At 39.4% G+C, this 17,372-nt stretch overlaps 1 protein-coding gene across 4 annotated transcripts in view; it reads left to right on the top strand.

The window, feature by feature from the left end:
• The first annotated feature begins 4,894 nt into the window (after positions 1 to 4,894).
• tspan9a (tetraspanin 9a) overlaps positions 4,895 to 17,372 on the top strand; it is a 207,662-nt gene continuing 195,184 nt past the window's right edge. For 3 of the 4 annotated variants that reach the window (XM_074631814.1, XM_074631812.1, XM_074631813.1), the window contains exon 1: positions 4,896 to 5,246. The gene's annotated coding sequence lies outside the window, so the exon portion shown is untranslated. Of the gene's footprint in view, positions 5,247 to 17,372 lie in introns of all 4 variants that reach the window. The other variant, XM_074631815.1, reaches the window with a different exon arrangement.

The following is a 17,372-nucleotide window of genomic DNA, read 5'->3' as shown; positions in this document are numbered from 1 at the left end:
TACAACTGCTCTCCCTGCTGTTCAAAGTGTTTTCCCACCTGTCTAATACTCCACACCTCCACACACAATGATACAAGGCTTCGTATTTGGAAAATTACACTATAATTTTTTTTTCATAATGTGATGAATGACTTATGCCACTTGCCAGACTCTCAAATGATGCCTAAAGAGAAATCACAATGTGAGCAGAGCAGAAGTGTGAATCCATTTTTTTCACAGCATGCTGTGCTGTGTGCGTTCATCTGTGTTCTCGGTGAGAGGGAAATGCACTACAGGCTTCAATGATTATCATGGGCACGCAGGTACCGTACTTAGTGCAGGTCTGGCTCTCCTCCAGGTGCTTCCCATGCTGGCTATTAAGTCATTAGCCCAGCATGCTCCAGCTTGACTGCTCTCCCGTATATATATAACTGCTGCTGAAAGGAAAGGCCAAATTAGAGTCATATTATGGCCCCTGCTGTGATGCAAATTAGTGGTCACATCAAGATGTACAGTTTGGAAAGTTTTTTTTTTTTGTTTTATGAGTGGCCCTCATAGAGAATCTCCCCTCTATAGGAAATCACTGGGGAATGCATGATGCTTAAAGGGGACATGTTTGTGCACATACATGTGGGTATCTATAGAGTGCCTACCAACCCACAAACTGAAATAAGACAACCCAGTCATTTTTTGTGGGCTGTGTAGATCAGAAAACATGTGATTTAACAAGCCATTCAGATTTGGCTCCCCTTCCTATGTCACATGCAGGCTCATTAGAATATGTCGCCTACAATCTGAGTATCTCCACCATAGACTGGATATAAGAAGTGGACAACGTCACCAATTGGTTTGTGGACTGCCGTTTTGAAGCTTCAAGTTCGGCATTTTGTCCGTCGCCATGTTGGTTTTTGGCCGTCGCCATCTTGATTTTTTGCAACTAGAAGTGACACGAGAGGGTGGAGCTAAGTACAACCGAACGCCGAATAACACATTTTAGGCAACCAAAAAGGTTATAATTAACTTTCATGAACTGAAAACTCACTGTGAAAGAATTAAATTTGTAAGACAAAAACACTGGACAACGCTGTAGAACCTGTCGATCACAAGGTAGCCCTGCCCTAAAGCATATCCTGCTTTATGGTCTATTTGACTCTAAATGGGACCATAATTTACTAAATGAACATCATGCTTTATTGAAAAAGACTTGAAACTAGCGATTGAGACCATAAACTGATGTTTACAATGTTTACTGAGGTAATAAATCAAGTGAGAAGTAGGCTCATTTTCTCATATACTTCTACACAATCAGACTTCTTTTTGCAACCAGAGGAGTCGCCCAACTGATCTCCACCCACGGCTTGAGAACTACCTTTATAAAGGTGCACCATATTTTTCTCGCAAGCCAATCAGGACTGGGCTTTTTCGGGAGGGTCTTAAAGAGACAGGCGCTCTTTCTGAGGGTAAATACAGGTACATTCAGACAGACAGTATGTGAAAAATAAAGTGTTTTTTTTTAACATTAAAGCATATAAATGTTCTAGTAGAAACCCAAAATACAAGTGTGAACCTGAATATGAGCACGATATGTCCCCTTTAACTCTGGGTATTGTCATTCCTGCCTCAGAAGGATTCCTGACCAAGCCCTGGCTGGGAATGTTTGTAAGCTGCAGTGATTCCCAAATCATTAGATGCCAGTCTGCTCATGAATTCCCATGCCAGTTGGAGAGAAACAATTATATAATGGAAAAAAAAACTTATTAGAATAGAAATCTCTGTATTTAAAGGACTCTATGCCAAATGTTGTCAGTTTCAAGAACCTGCAAAAATGGGGTCATAAATCTTCTTTTGGTATAGAGGACACCAGAAAAACAATGCTTTAAAAATACTGACAAAGGATATTATAACAATCAATTTATTTTGGAAAAATGGATACCAAAATGGGAAGAAATAGTTTGACATTTTGTGATATACACTTAATCAGTTTTTTGTTGAGAATTACATGAGAAGATTCATACCACTCTCATGTCTGTTAAATATGAAGATATAGCAGCTTGGAATAATCATAAAATGTAGAATTATTGCCTTAACATGGTAATATTACTACTGGACACTGATGGGAAAGGCCAGGACAGAGAAGAGCTTTTAAGTGCACTGTAATTACACAGTTTAAACACATCAGGTCTGCTTTCTGCTTAACTGAAGCCATCCATCAGTGGACCAGCACATGCAGTTTAATGATCATGCCTTTTAAATTTGCCTCTGTAAAATCCAGTTAATAGCAGTGTAACCATGACAGCAGGGGGATCCACAGACACTCGGGATGAGTGATGATTTCAAGTTTTCCCACCACCAATACAGTAGGCGTTCTCCTAGTAAACAAACACAAGATTATTCTATTTTGAAGAGCACCTTTCTCCTCCTGTTTCTGTTCTGCTTCTGATTATAATCACAACTCAGGGACACATGAAGATGCATGCAAACATTCACTTCAGCACATAATCTGTCCTGTAGTGTAGTGTGGGGAGAAAAACTGGATTTTAATGGTTGGAAATTTAAAATAATGTGCACGAGTGTTAGCAAATTTGCTGTATGCCATTCCCCTACTGTACACTTTGTAACAAACAATATTTAAAAAATAATGTGATAGGGTAGCACATCCCAGACTTCAAAATCAAGGAGGACAAAATACTAACATTTCACTTGTTTAATTGCTTCACATCACAATAGACTCATAATTCATAATTCATTCATTCATTCATAATGTTTGTTTTTTCCTGTGCTCTACTACAAAAATAAATGTCCTTGAACAGAGCATGTTTTTGTGCGTTTCCTCTTCCCTGTTGCAGAAGGAAAGCCTGATGGTTTGGTAAACAAACACCATGCATGATTTGGACATATGAACACTGTCCTGTTTCCTGGCTGCTGTTGTATTGATTGATGAAGTAATTAAATCAGACTCAGGGAGTGAAAAAAGCACAAATGATGGATTTGAAGCTTATTTATGTTCTGAAAAATTTAATCCAACAACCAAACATTTAAAGAAACAGTGGGTAGAATTGGAGCAAATATGATTAAAATTTTTTTTATTTTTATTAAACGTGACAAACTCATCACTCCCTCCCTGCCAAAATGAAGTAGCCTATAGTCATAAAATAAAAGTAATGGCAATATTGTAGTCTTAAAGCTGGAGTAGGCAGATTGGAGGAAGTAAAGAAAAAAGTTATTTTTATAAAACGTCACTATATCCTGACAGTAGTGCATGAGACAGGTAATCTGAAAAAAATCATGTTCCTCTTTGTCCTCCGGTGCTCCTAATGGCATCTGCAAGATTAAGAAAAACAACCTCATTTTACAGCTAAAATTTGCGAGTGATTGAAAGCTGCCTCCGTTTAATGAACAGCCAATAGGAACGCTCTCTCTCTGAAATGACCTGTGATTGGCCAAAGTCTCCCGTCACGGACTAGATTTTTCAAAGCCTGAAAACAGAGCCAAGAGGAGGTGCTGAAGTCTAGTTTTCTCTCAGAACACTTGAATTACAATATGCTGAAAGGTTATTATGGGATTTTTGCCCAATGACGCCAAAAACATTCTGCCTACTGAAGCTTTAACAGCTTGTAGCCAAATAATAAAAAAAAAAATGAAGCATTTTAAGTCAGAATTTATTAAAGGAAATGACATATTGCCCACATAATGTCTGCATTACCGTGGTCTCTGTGGACAGCTGTCAAAACTTTTTCACAACTACCAAATTAATAATATAGTTCGACCTCTGAGACTAATCTCAATAAATCAAACTGGTTTTGAGTTTTTATGAGCTCCCCCAGCCCCTGTAGTAATTTATTTTCATGCTTTCTTTATTGAACTCATGCTTATTAACAGAGGTACAGATACATAGACAGTTGAACAAAAAATAACAAGACAAAAAGAAGACAAAAGAAAAATAATTACATATACATTTAATAATGCCAGTGTTTGTGTTTATGTTATATACATCATATTATAATAACTTAATAATGTATGTGTCTTAATGGCTTTTTTTGTTTTTAATATTGGGTATGATGATGCTATACTGTTTAAATTAATTAACAAAGTGCAGGAAAGTTGACAAAACCATTTTGTCTTAAGAATATGAAATTTTCCAAAAAATAATAAATATTTGTATTATATACAGCATGTTATTCCAATCTTATCTTGACTAAAATATATCATTACATCAAACATATTCATTTCAACATTCATCTTAAGTTTATTTTGTAGAAAGTTGGCTACATCCATCCAGAACATCCTTGTGGAGGAATAGTTTCCCATCTATCACACTTGTAATCAATATCCAGCTTGAATCTTTCTAACAAGTTTCACCGGGTAAATTCTATGTAATATCTTGAAAGACACTTCCATAAGTTTGTTATTGATACAGTATATATAGCACCATCATACCCAAGGAGGACGGTCTGCAGGACAGATAATAATGCACACAGTGCACTTTCATAGACTAAGCTTCTGGAGTTATCCTGCACTATATTCAGTTTTAACAGTTTTCTTCATCTCCTTGTATTTTTATATCTGGTATATTTTTTTGTACTTTGTACTTTGCATTACTAACTTTTTTACTACTACTAACTTTTTTACTGCCTTTTTACAAACATGTTTTGCACTATGGAACTGTGATTTCGGAAACTTGAATTTCCCTCGGGATCAATAAAGTTACTATCTATCTATCTATCTATCTATCTATCTATCTATCTATCTATCTATCTATCCATCCATCCATCCATCCATCCATCCATCTATCTATTTATGTAGTTTTTGCCCCTACTGTTGTAGTAATCCTCCTATAAAGCTCCAGAGCTGTGACACGCCTGTAGGAGTCAGTAACAGCCTCTTCCTCCCCTCCTTCCTTCTTCCTTCCTCAAACTTCCTTTCCTCCTCCACCAACTAGAAAACTCTGTTCCCAGTTCATCACCAGACAGAGACACATATACTGTAGCGGGGGCACCGAAAGTTGTCAGGAAGAGAGGTTTTGGGAGTTTTTGGGAAAGGACACAATCCCTGAAACGTTTTGTCCGGACAGAAGCGGAATGATATGAAACATCCTATGAGCGACTAAATAGGTCCGACTGGAAAGTTTGTGCTGAAGTGGTGTGTGGCGGTGATTTCCCCTCCAGCAGCGTCTCCTCTCCTCTCTTCTCCTCTCTTCTCCTCTCTGTTAGTTGTGTGACCGACAGGTTGCAGCCACCGAACAATAACTCCACCAGGAGGTTTAACAGGTAAGAGACCGGTTACTTTGACAGCAGTGTTTGTTTAAATGCGCCATATTCAGCGTACGTGATGACATGGAGGGAGTCTACTGGGGCGTCCAACTCTACTGGAGGCTGCATGTGATGGATCCAATGATAACTTTTAGTGAGCTTTTTCCTGTCCTATAGCTACAACATGTGATTGAAAAATGACACAATATGATGTCCTTATAGTAGCAGTATCCAGTCTGTAGTGACATGGTGTTTTAACCCACTTGTGCCCAAAGACTAGTTTATATTTTAGTAGGCTATGATAAGGACAAATGACACCTTTTATTCTGATTAGTCAAAAGTCTGGATATTTGGTATGGATAAACTTTGGACAAGTATCTATCAGTATAACTTTGAAACTTTTTTATCACATGAAAAATCACACTTTTATCAATAGTTAAAGTCAGGATAAAAAAAACGAGGATAAATGTGTTTATTAAATGTTTTCCATATGAAATATTTTTGTTGCATTGCATATACGTGCATATCTTTGATATTCAACTTGTTATGAGTTCATAGATACCAAATACTTCATTGTGCTCCTTGTAGTTTTTGAGATACAGCCATGTTCTTATTAGGGCTGTGTATTGGCAAGAATCTGGCGATACCATACGTATCACGATATGGGGTTACGATTCAATATATTGAGATATATAGCGATACTTTAAGTAAGGCGATATATTGCAATTTTTTTTAATCTAATTTTAAGAAAAACTGTCTTGGTATACAGGACACACCACCATACTGTATGCATAAATCTGAGTAAAAAAAGTAGATTTTTTTCATTTGCACATACACTGAGAGGGCGCATCTCTTAGCAAATGAAATAAAGTATTTACTGAGTTAATCTTTGCATGTTAACTAATAATAAAAAATTGATACATTGCTTTTGAGAATAGATACAGTATCACAAATCATAATATCCCGATATTTTATTTTTTCGATATTTTCTTACACCCCTATTTCTTATCATACTATATCTAGTATTTGGGCACATGGGACTACTGTCTTTTCCTAAAATATCAATTGTAGAGACAGAAGTCCCGTATGCCCAAATACTAGATATAGTATGATATGAAAAATTCACTTTTCAGCCAAAGGTTTGAGCTATTTTAATATTCCTACTGTAATTTGTTGTCTGTAGAACTGACCTTTGAGTGTTGAGTGGTTTTAAAAACCTTCATGAACTCCTGTTAAACCTGCAGTACGCGGAGTATTTTTTGCATCATTGGGGAAAAAAATCCATAATAACCTTTCAGCATATTGTAATTTAAGTGATCTGGGAGAAAACTAGACTTCAGCACCTCCTCATGGCTCTGTTTTCAGGCTTTAAAAAAATCTAGCCCGTGACGGGAGACTTTGGCCAATCACAGGTCATTTCAGAGAGAGAGCGTTCATATTGGCTGTTCATTCAACGGAGGCAACTGTCAATTGCTTGCTAACTCCAATCAAACAGTCAAACTAGGCAGCGCTGATCAAATATGAATTAACATTCTGTTACTGTAATGCCTATTTCTCACATAAAATGTTTTCAGAAACATCTTGTAGTGTACTGTTTAGCTGTAGAATGAGAAAGTTTGCTCTGGCTGGTGGGCGATGCTTGGTATTTCATGAGCTGATCTCAACATCACAAACTTTCTCATTTTACAGCTAAACAGTACACTTTAAGATGTTTATGAAAACATTTGAGGCGAGAAATAGGCATTAAAGTAACAGAATATTGATTCATATTTGATCAGTGCTGCCTATTTTGACCATTTGATCGAAGTTTGCGAGTGACTGACAGCAGCTGAGACGGCAAGGCTCTAGCTCGGCTCTGATTGGTTGTTTTCCTCCGGTCTGTGAAGTCTTGCAGATGTCATTAGGAGCACCAGAGGACACCGGAGGACACAGACAGAGGCAAATGATTTTTTTTTCAGATTACTTGTCTCATGCACTACTGTCAGGATATAATGACCATTTTATAAAAGTAGCTTTTTCTTTATTTGCTCCAATCTGCCTACTCCAGCTTTAAAATTATAATATTGCTTTTACTGTTATTTTATGGCTATAGGCTACTTAATTTTGGCAGGGGAGGAAGTAATGAGTTTGTCACATGCCTAGAAGCTTTGAATGTGAGTTGGAAGAGTGACAATACTTCACTCTTCTCCTCACGCAAAGACATCACTTCATTCAGTCTGTCTATTCTGCTTTGTAGCTCTAAAACAACGTATTACGACGGCATAAAAGTCTTTCATTTAAAAGAAAAGTTTTTAAAGTAATGACTCTGCTGCTGTTATATTATGGTAAATTACACCTTCTGCATTTTGATCAGACACACAGTTTTTTGCTATGAGTTGCATTATAAGTTGACACACGCAAGCCTCAAGGAATGTCAAGAATCAAAGTCCTTTCAGAGACAACAGCTGAATGAGATGCTGCTGCGATGCCTGCGAGCAACATGCCTTTTTCAACAATAGGCTCATCACTGGAGCTCCTCACTGATTGTCCCTTCTTTTTCAGCGTCGTACAGCATTGTGTGTCTGAGCACCGATGACACTCTGATGAGCATAATCACTGTGCTTGTGTTTGGTGATGTGACTGAGCATCACCTAGGTTGGCTGGAAATGTGAAATTAAACCTGATCACTGAGGAGGAGGAGAAGCCTTTTTCAGACTTTCTACAGACGTCAGTGCTGCCAGTGGTGTCGTTTCTATAGTCCTGAGTTGGCCTCTTGAGTGAACATCATTTCATCATTAATCATTATTGTCTTCTGGGGAATTATCACATGCATTAGTTAAGATTGAATATCTCTCACACCCTGTGTTGAAGGGGCACATTATGAGGAAAGAAATATGCCTCAGAGGCCCAACGCTGGAGTCAAGTGGGGCCATATCAAAACACCAGCTTGGTGGTTCATGCTGTGGATCATGTCTATTCTGGTGTACGGGAGGGGGAGAGAGAGGTCTGACCCCACATTCTTGCTTCTCCCATGGCACGGGTCGGTGCCCCCTCACCTATGACCCATTGCTGAGAAGAAATATGTACATTTTCTACTGAATTTCAATCTTGTGATTTATTGTTTTCGCCAACTTTTGGAGGGTGAATTTTCTCTTTGGCTACCCTCTAAACACATAAATCTACCGCAGCCCATTTCATTACAAACAAGGCCTCACAGTGGGCTTAGATATTTGACTGTTGGATTTATTTCCCAGTCTACATGCCATACCCACCAGCTCAAAGGAGGAAAAAATGAGTTTTGAGCCGCGTCTCATTGTGTTCAGCTCTTCAGCGAGGCCTCGGTTTACATAATGAAGCCAACATACAGTCGCTGACATCAAAAGGTCGCTATATGATTATTTTTGAACTAACAACAATCATAACCTTTGTCAAGAGGTTTTTCCTCTGGGACCCTCTGGCGGATTCTCTAGCAGTGGTAAACAAAAGCGTCAATGTGTGCCTCCGACTGTGTTTACTTCCTCGGCTTTCTCTGTCGCCACAGAGCTCGGCTCTCTGTTCTGTCCCTTCATGAAAGTTCCTATTCTGTGGGATGAGGCGAGGGGGGGCAGGACGGTCCGTGCTGGGCCGATGTCATTCCACCAGCAGGCCTCACAATGGTTGGGCTGTGCTCCTATATCAACATTTATTTCTCTCATTCCCCTTTTTTTCCCTGCCACTTTAGTCACTTCGTCTCCCCTCCGGGCCAATCAGCGTCAGGACGAGCGAGGCTGTATGCATCGCCGTCTTTGTCCGTGTGAGATATCGCTGGCTCTGTGCTGCTGACCAGCGGGTGCCATGACTCACTCTGACTCGGCATCTTGTGCCAGAGAAGGCCGTAGCTTACTATAGTCCTTATTTCAGGCTTGCTGGCGAGTCTACCCATTTTTATACGTGCCCTGCGCAAGCTGTGCATTCATGAGATGCAGATCGGATATCTAACTCCTGTCCGTATATACACACTGCGAGCAGCACATTCTGTGCCTATATTTTGACTTCGCTATGTGAATGGCAGGGCGCTTGTTTACAGTCAAGTCTATTTTGTGAGTAGTTTGAACCTGTCGGCCTGTACCAGAAACTCAGTGTATGCATGTTCGAGTACATGCCAGCCATATGTGTCGTCTTTGCAGTAAATGAACACGTGGAAGTGAGGTCTTGACTGCTCTGCTTTCACTCTGTATCATGCAGTTTTGTTCCAGCGCAAAGCGGGATTTGTATTGTCAGACTTGTTGACTTTAGCCGACAGGGCTTCCTCTCCTGACGGCCTGTGTAGCTATAGCCTGTGTCGGTTGCCTTTGTCTGTGTTGGCAAGCTGATGTGTTGGATTTTTTTTTTTTTTATCTGATCTCTAAGCCAGGAGCCACCAATATGGGAGACAAAAAGAGCTTCACCTTTTTCTAAGATGATGTACCTAGAGGAAAGTGTTAATAATGCTTACAAATTTGATATTGCAAAATGTAGTTCTGATAAGAGATGGTAAAATATAGCAACAAATCATGAGGTAAAATTAGGGCTGTAAATCAATTAAATATTTAATTGCAATTAATTGCATAATTGTCCATAATTAATCGCGGTAAATCACAAATTAATCCAATTTTTTATCTGTTCAAAATGTACCTTAAAAGGAGATTTGTCAAGAATTTATAGGGCTGTCAACGTTAACGCGATAATAACGTGTTAATGCAAATTAGTTTTAACAACACTATTTTCTTTAACACATGAACGCAACTTGCGTTTTTTTGGTTGTAGTGGACTCCAAACTTAGGATAAATTTTGTCGAGGAAAAACTGGCATGTCCATTTTCAAAGGGGTCCCTTGACCTCTGACCTCAAGATATGTGAATGAAAATGGGTTCTATGGGTACCCACGAGTCTCCCCTTTACAGACATGCCCACTTTATGATAATCACATACAGTTTGGGGCCAAGTCACATTCAAGTCAGCACACTGACACACTGACAGCTGCTGTTGCCTGTTGGGCTGCAGTTTACCATGTTATGATTTGAGCATATTTCTTATGCTAAATGCTAAAACCTGTGAGGGTTTCTGGACAATATTTGTCATTGTTTTGTGTTGTTAATTGATTTCCAATAATAAATATATACATAAATTTGCATAAAAAAGCACATTTGCCCAGTCCCATGTTGATAAGAGTATTAAATACTTGACAAATCTCTCTTTAAGGTACATTTTGAACAGATAAAAAAAATATGTGATTAATCTGCGAGTGGATTCCTTAAGGTTTTTAGTTCCATATGATACCAGTATCTTATCTCTAGCTTTGAAACTGAACCTGCTACAACCTAAAAATCACAAGTTGCGTTAATGCTTTAAAGAAATTAGTGGCGAGAAAGTTGAATTTGCGTTAACGCGTTATTATATTAACTTTGACAGCCCTATGTAAAATGCACAAAAAATATGCCATTAATCTGCAATAGATAACTTAACCCTCCTGTTATGTTTAAACCGGGGACCAGACATTTCTCTTTTCTTATTTAAGTTAACATTGAGCAATGGCGGAGCTCAAATTTCAACCTCAGCCCTCCTCAAACTTTTAATCTTCTGTCATTTTGTATAATTGAGATTCTTTTAGGTTTTTCAGGACTGAATGGTTTTCAGAGGAGAAAGTCGGCACCTGGTTGTAATTAATGAATTTTTTGTGTCGTTGAGTCACATAAATTATAAGGTCCATACCCATGAATCACTTTCAGTCAAAACCATATTGTTACGGTCACAGCTGAGCTGTGGTATAGAGTTTCCTGTTTAAGGGAATGGGTCACATTACCATAGCCATACTTCTGTTTGATGGGACGGTGTTGATTTTATTTGTCATCATAGTTGCTTTAAATTTGGAAGGTCTATTTTCTGTATTGAACTCTTGTAGCTTGTTAAAAAACGCTATGATTGTAGCCGGTCCAGGAGGAATGGGTGGATGTCATTATCCTGTTCCAGACCAGTTTGACCATTATGTGTGAGGGATGGCACCAGTGACTATAAACATGACTTTGATCATGGAATATCTGAGTAATAGTGTACATATAATGTCTCAGCTTTCATCATTTTAACTGTATAACTGCACTGTATAAAAAGTGAAAGTTTATTCAGTTCATGTGATGTCATGCTCTGGGAAAAGGGACAAAGCACAAGTGAGAGTCTCAGCTGTTAACGATCCAGATTTTTTTTGGTCTTTAGAATATATTACATTAGATTACACTCTGTTGTTTTTGGAGATTTCTCTGGAATTTTTCTGTCATCATAAGAGGGAACGAACATACAAATGCATTCAGTTTAGTGTCTGAAGAGATACATGATACTCCACAGCATGGCATTACCCTAAAAACAGATTGAAGACAGATTGAGGAAGCAATGAGTTCTGTAGCCTGTAACATCTAACCTGTGGAAGCCTCAACTGTCTAATAGAAGCAGTGCTTGAAGTGGAAAAATAAATAAATGGCAGTACTCTCCTTATTCACATGTTGGCGTGTTTATCGGCCGGTATCGTCTGAGCCATCAGATTTTCTACAGTAAATAAAAAATACTAGGAGATATTGCTAATGTTTTTTATTTTGTAAACAAGGGCGCCGGAATGAGGGGATCCAGCAGCCCCTGTCCCACACTGCGAATGAGAGTAGATGAAAAAAGCAACTTGTAAAACGCCACGCGCAAGCTTTCGATGCTTGCAGTAGACCCACTATTGTGTGAAAATTCCAAGACCTGGTTTAAAGAGGACCTATTATGCTTATTTTCAGGTTCATACTTGTATATGGGGTTTCTACTACAACATGTTTACATGCTTTTAAAGTTAAAAAAAGCACTTTACTTTTCTCATAGCGGCTGTGCTGCAGCACCTCTTTTCACCCTCTGTCTGAAACGCTCTGTTTGAGCTCCTGCCTCCCCTCCCGAAAAGGCCAGTCTGCTCTGATTGGTCAGCTGGCCCACTCTGTTGTGATTGGTCAACCAAACTAAACTCTTCAGTCTCCAGCTCCACTCTAAATAGCTTTGTTTTAGGGCGACTAGCAGCTATGCAGGTATTACGAAAATGTGTTACTTGGTGACATCATCACGTTACGGAAAAAAAAGGTTGGACTTCAAGCAAGGCGTTTCAGACAGCTAAGGAGCAGTGTTTCTGTGGGGGAGAGTAACTCCCTTTGGCCTGGACTTTGGGCTTTGTAACTTTACAGACCTTTTACATGGTTACCTTTTACACAAAAAACTATTTAACACTAAAGGAAAGGGAAAAGCATGCAAGCATAATAGGTCCTCTTTAAGTACAATCCACATGTTTACATATTACGTCGTTGGTATAAGAGTAGCGTAGTGTGTACGTACTACGTAGTGTAGCGTAGTGTGTACGGTGGATGTGCTCAGAGCATACCGGCAGCTTATAAGAAGTGTGAAAAAGTCACGGTACACCAAAGAGTAAAATGAGATTAAAAAGAGCTGGTGTGCTCTGACAATATATGCTACCTTGTCGAAAAATACTACTGTAGTGTGAATCATATAACTTTTATAGTAGCCTATTATCACATCTTTATTTATGTTTTTGATTACAAACAGGGGTACCTTAAGAATATTTTGGTACTATATTATATCTTTTTTTAAGATTTCAGGGGTGCACATTTTGACCAATATCCCCTGTCAAATTTGATTTGTTTCGGCTAGCGTGTTTTTGTTTATTGAGGGAAGCAGTAGAGAGAGAAAGCCCGGAGCCCGGAGAAAGCGAAAGAACTGAAGCGGCAAAGCGAGTACGGACCAAAGCAACCAGAACCAGCCCAGAGGCAATTGACTCTGGCTTCCTCGCTTTCCAAAGCAATCCCATATGACATAAAAAGTGCAAAATAGAAAGAAATCACGGCCGCTGTAAACACCTACATCACAACGCTGGTAAGCGTAGTTGAAAAGCCCGGATTCAAAAGACTCATTAAGGCACTTGATCCAAAATATGAACTGCCTGGTTGCAATTTTTTGCGGAGAAAGCTCTACTCTACTCTACTAGCTCCATTTAATTCATTGTTTAGTAATTTTGTGACCAGAGGCATTCGCACCACAGTTATGAAAGGTTTGTTTTGGAAGAATTACACTATTATCAGGTGTGACAGAGGCTGGCATCAATCATAGCCATTCAAATGTGCTCCTCTAATCCTCTTTCAAGGCAATGCTCTCCTGTAAAAGACTGTTTTGTTATGGGAATTCAAGACTGGCTTCTCACAATAGGAACTCCTTTTTATGTTGAATTGATGTTTGTGTAGATGGTCAGCATGTCTTGTGTGTGCAACAATGCACATGGACAATCCCCATATTCAGCTGCACCCCTTTCTGTTGCAGTGCAAAAATTAAAATACTTGAGGTACAATACATTCAGGAGACCTTGCTGTCACAACCATAGAATGTTTATAAGGAGTGGACGTATTCACTGTAATGTCGCCTATTGGTTGGTGGTAGGGTTGTCAAAGTTAATGTGATAATAATACGTTAACGCAAATTTGTTCTAACGCCACTTATTTCTTTAACGCAATAACGCAACTTGCGATATTTAATTAACCTCTTCAAAATCCAACAGGCCACCGTCGTGCCTGGCAACTATTCGATCTTTCGGAGGTTGTGGTGGGCTCATAAACTACTATAATTTACTAAATGAACATCATGCTGTATTGAAGAAGACCCCAAACTAGAGATTGAGACCATAAACTCATGTTTACAATGTTTACTGAGGTAATGAATCAAGTGAGAAGTAGGCTCATTTTCTCATAGACTTCTATACAATCAGACTTCTTTTTGCAACCAGAGGTGTCGCCCCCTGCTGGCTGTTAGAAGGAATGCAAGTTTAAGGCACTTCCGCATTGGCTTCACTTTTCAGACCCAGAGGTTGCCCACTGGTCACAATCTGTTCCCAGACACAGTGCATTCAGTTGTTTCGTCCCCAGCAACCTGCTGTTTCTTTAAGGAGGATCTGTGGGAAGGGTAGTTCTGAGGGAGTCCATAAATGAACAGTGACTTGGAGAGAGAACTTTTAGAATATCCTGAATGTCTCTCTGAGGGCTGTGTAAACTGCTATTTGTGAGCTGCTGCTTGTTCCCCTGGAACTTTGCTATCTGTGGTGTGGGTCACAAAATCACAGACATGTGTGTTAGTAGTTTACTGTCCTTTTTAAGATTTGTGTGTAAGAAAGGGCTACATACGGTAAATTAAAAAGACAAAATAACCACTTACAACGTTACTCCTCAAATTAAAGGCTGCAGATGAAAGACCTACCTGTACAGCCACCCATCGACTACCAACGAGATTTTATCAAACCAGTTATCCTTGACACCAGAATGACTGCCATACCTTTCTCTCTACCTCCCCTCACACTTAAAGCAGCAGAAGGCAAGATTGGAGCAAATATGATTACAAAAAGTCGCTATATCCTGACAGTAGCGCATGAGACAGGTAATCTGAAATAAATCATGTGCCTCTGTGTCCTCCGGTGTCCTCCGGTGTCCTCCGGTGTCCTCCGGTGTCCTCCGGTGTCCTCCGGTGTCCTCCGGTGCTCCTAATGATATCTGCAAGATTTCACAGGCCGGAAGAAAACAACCAATCAGAGCTGATCTGGAGCCTGCCGTCTCTGAGCAGCTGTCAATCACTCATGAACTCCAATCAAATGGTCAAGCTAGGCAGTGCTGATCAAAAATGAATCAATATTCTGTTACTGTAATGCCTATTTCTCGCATACAATTTTTTCAGAAACATCTTGTTGTGTACTGTTTAGCTGTCAAATGAGAAAGTTTGTGACCTGGGCCCATGTCGAGATCAGTTGAAGAAATACCAAGGACCACCCAAACTTTCTCATTTTACAGCTAAACAGTACACTACAAGATGTTTCTGAAAAAATTGTATGCGAAAAAACAGGCCTTACAGTAACATAATATTAATTCATATTTGATCAGTGCTGCCTAGTTTGACCGTTTGATCGGAGTTGCGAGTGATTGACAGCTGCCTCCGTTGAAGCAGCCGGAGCACAGCCAATAGGAACGCTCTCTCTCTGAAATGATCTGTGATTGGTCAAAGTCTCCCGTCACGGGCTAGATTTTTTTAAAAGCTGAAAACAGAGCCATGAGGAGGTGAAGAAGTCTAGTTATCTATCAGAACACTTGAATTACAATATGCTGAAAGGTTATTATGGAATTTTTGCCCAATGATGCCAAAAACATTCTGCCTACTGCAGCTTTAAGTCCAGTCACTCTCATGGTTAGTCACCAAAATCCCATCCCAGTTGTTATAAGGAGTCAAACATATTAGTATTTCACTTGGAAACTCAGAGTTACAACAAGCTAAACTATCTCTGAGAGAAAACAAGAGAGAAAAGAATAAAAATCAATATCACATTTCCTATTCCGCCACCTTTGTTGGCACAACATCAGGGGGCGGCCCCACCTGTCCCGTCTTGTCTGCTCTCCTACATGCTTGTTGGTACAATAGAAAAGCTTTGAAAACTGCTGCGATTAACTTTACACAAGGGAGCCTCATTGGCGAGGCAGAGCCAGCTCTCCTCCTGCCTCATGCCAATGGTCTAATCAAAAGCACCTTTGTGAGTATCTACATAGCCTGGTGCCTCTTGGATTGAGTCCTCACCATGGCGATTGAACTCTTTAAACATGATCCGCTCCGCTTTAGACGCTTATTGGCCACTCCATCTGTGACATACTGTCTTGAAACCCGGCTCGTCCTTTCATCGGTGGTGAATCATATTTCAGGGGAAGAGGTCAGCAATAAGTGATGCATCCACTTGTTACTAAACATGTCTGGAACTCATTACAGCTTGTTTGTGAGATCACTGCCCCTATTTCGTCCCACATGGGATGAATTTGGGAAGGATGGTAGATTGGAAGGCTCCATTTGTCATCCATCCATCAAGCTACGGTGGAGACGAGTGCAGAATCTTAGATTAAAATGACTCAAACATGTTGGATTCATAAAAGTTTTCACAGTAGAGTCAGTGTTAGTTACTCTAAATCAAACAGTGTCATTAAAATTAAAATCTTGTCACCCAAAAATTTATGCACAACACCCTAAATTTGACACATTTGGCTTATTAAAATGAAGAAACCACAATTTCCAAAAATGCAATTAAGCACTATGCATCCACAAACTTTTAATAGGCCGCTAAATAAAAGCCACTATAAGCATTGGATATTACGTAAGCACCAGGGTGACTGGTCAGTAAATATCTGATCTAAATTCAAGTTTGCGGTAAAACATGTGTCACTGTCATTCTCTATATTAAACTGCCAACACACTGAACACTGAGGAAAAACATATCCATATGCCGCCAAATGTTCTGTTTTAATGATACATTTACAGATCCCAGATGGACATAAAATATATTGGATGTAGTTATTTCAGAGCATCTGGAGCCACACATCACTGAACACTACATTTCCTCTGGCCACTCTATACCATCAGTGGAATATAGGATCCCGTCTCATGGGTCATTTGCTTTTCAATTTCACTCTGATTTGTATTCATGTCATGTTATGGGAAGCTAAACATGTGTTGAAATCATGCATGCTTCTGCACCTTTGTTGCCGGTTGACTGACTCTGACAAGTTGGTGGAATGGTGCAATCATCCACTCATCGAGGCTCTTCAGATCTGATCTTCACCGGGCTTTTTTAAAAAACTCGTTCTATTTTTTTTAGTCATCCGTGGTTTTAGGCATGGCAATGTTGACCTGTCTGTCCTCCACTTTGGTCCAGATTGAAATATCTGTATGACTACTAAGTGTATTGCCATGGGGGGCTGCAAGGTGGTGCAGTGGTTAGCACATTGTCCCCAGAGGATGAATCTTACCAACTTTGGTGATCCCCTGACTTTTCCTCTAGCTCAACCAGCAGGTTGAATTGATCTCGACAATTATTGGATGTATTATCATTTAGTACAAATATTCATAGTGCCAAGAAGATACATTCTAATGACTTTGGTGATCCCCTGACTTTTCCTCTAGCGCCAGCAACAGATCAGAATTTTAATTTGTCCAATACTTTGGTTTGTGGTCAAAAAGGCCAACTACAAAACTAATGACATTCCCAACAGCTTTAACTGTACTTTGTGTTTTAGTAAATTAACAATGTTTGCATGCTAACATACTTAAC

This window comes from Sebastes fasciatus, chromosome 4 (genome assembly GCF_043250625.1).
Source record: "Sebastes fasciatus isolate fSebFas1 chromosome 4, fSebFas1.pri, whole genome shotgun sequence".
Lineage (NCBI taxonomy): Eukaryota > Metazoa > Chordata > Actinopteri > Perciformes > Sebastidae > Sebastes > Sebastes fasciatus.
This window is presented reverse-complemented; position numbering and strand designations above follow the sequence as displayed.